Below are 1996 nucleotides of genomic sequence, written 5' to 3' on the forward strand. Positions count from 1 at the left end.
TCTTCTGTAGCTGTAGTGAGAGGAAAATATATTCTTGTTATTAAACCTTGTTTGTCTCCAGATTTCCTGTGGTAGAGAGAATTGATGACACATTTCATGTTATACTGGAGAAGTCCAACTGTCCACACATCATCGTGTGCAGCGAAACTTTGATATTTTTTATAATATATATATTTATTTCGAAAGTTGAGATTTTGTTGTCATTTTGTAGTCGCTAAAGAAGTGCGAGGTTTAAGAAATCTGAAGACGTGTGGTGAGTGGGCCAGTGTTTTAGTTCTACAGCCTGGCTTTGTCTGACATGAATCCTACCCCAGACGGGAATTATAGTCAGAGGCGTTGGATTTCCTGATAAATCCAGAAATTCTGATTCCTGAAATTTTCTGGATTTTGCTCAACTTCAGGCCAGTTGTTGAAAAGTTGCTACACTTTGTATAAAAAGCAGTCTAGATACGACATGTATTATACTAAATGATTCGTCAATTTTGAGTGCCGGCCAGGTTTGAAAAGTTCAGAATAAAACCATTTTTTTTTTTTTTGGTATCCGGTTGGCACCTCTGTTTGATGATGTCATCTGACCTAGGGGTCACGGGGTCTGATAAACGACCAAGGTCATGGGACTTGAGTTTATCGACGAATAGTCGAGCTCTTCTAGAAGATTTCCAACTCACGGAATGTGCCTCTTTTGTTGTAAGAGGGTTTTTGTCAATAGCTTGCTGAAGAGATTGTCTCGAGATTCGCATTTATCTCACATTTTTTGGGGGGGGTTTTCATATGTTTTGAGTTTCGCAGTTGTTCCCATATTTTTTTGCTGCCAGTTGAAAATCAAAGTGATTCTCTCTTTATCCCGTGTGAGTAGTTTTGTGGTAGATGAATGCAATTTTTTGTTGCTGTTTATTTTTGTTTGTTTTTTTCCCTCTGCTTATGTGCTGTACGGTGTATGTATAAATAATCTTTTTTCTACTCAGTGATGACGTCTGTGTCTGTTACCGTGTGTTATTTCTGATGCTGCTGTTTTACTCTCGGGCGGCTTTGTCTCAGTCTCAGGCGAGACTCCTGAGAGAGCGGACGCAAGAGTCACTAATTGTGGCAGTTACATGGGTCATATTATGTCTTCTTCTATGTCTTCTTCTTCTCTGTGGTTTATGATGAAAAATAATGGATTTTAAAAATCCCCCCCAATTTTTATTTTTTTAAAATTTGATTTTGTTCAAGATGATTTTATACTTTGTTGATTCTTCTGTTATATGAGGTGATGTGTTTCATTTTTCCAAGAGTTTCCGAATTACAGCTTGATGATTTTCTTCGTGCTTTGTTGTGAAAATGTGAAGGTGTATGCTTGTAGGGGATTTCTTTCTTTCTTTGTTCTTTTTTTCTTTTTTCCTTTTTTTCTTTTTTTTTTTTGATTGGGGGGGAGGGGGGGAATGATGCGCTCCGTTCTTTTCGTTTTAAATCATGGCATTTATTTTGTTGACGAATGTCTTCAAAGTAGAAAGAACAGTGTGTCTGTGTCCTGTATTTTCATGCTGAAGTCAAGAGAGTAGGCAATAATAGGTGGGGTGCTCAGGTGTGTGTTGCTTCTCCTACTTTTTTTTTTCTGTTTGTTACTCTCTTCTTGTATCACCTCTTATTCTTCTCTTTCTCTCTCTCTCTCTCTTCTGGCGCTGTGGCTTCATAAAAAAAAAATAAACGGTCAGCGATGCCGACAGCACGCAGGAACTCAACACTTGCCCGGGGGTCCTTAAAAAGTGGTGAAAGTGGGTTACTGAAATGTCCCAGCAGACGGGTACCTCTTATTCTTCGGCACTTGTATGAACCTATTGTGGTGCAAGTGCCATAAAACTCTTACCGTTAAAAAAAACAAAACAACTTAGATAACAAGTCCAAAGAGTAGACCGGTGTAGTGGGTGGGCTGTAATGTCCTCGTGTTGTCGGCAGACGGGTCGGCAGACGGGCCGGCAGACGAGCGAGTCTGTTTGTGTTTCCGGTGGTGCACATA

Source organism: Aplysia californica, unplaced genomic scaffold (genome assembly GCF_000002075.1).
Source record: "Aplysia californica isolate F4 #8 unplaced genomic scaffold, AplCal3.0 scaffold00099, whole genome shotgun sequence".
NCBI classification, from domain to species: domain Eukaryota; kingdom Metazoa; phylum Mollusca; class Gastropoda; order Aplysiida; family Aplysiidae; genus Aplysia; species Aplysia californica.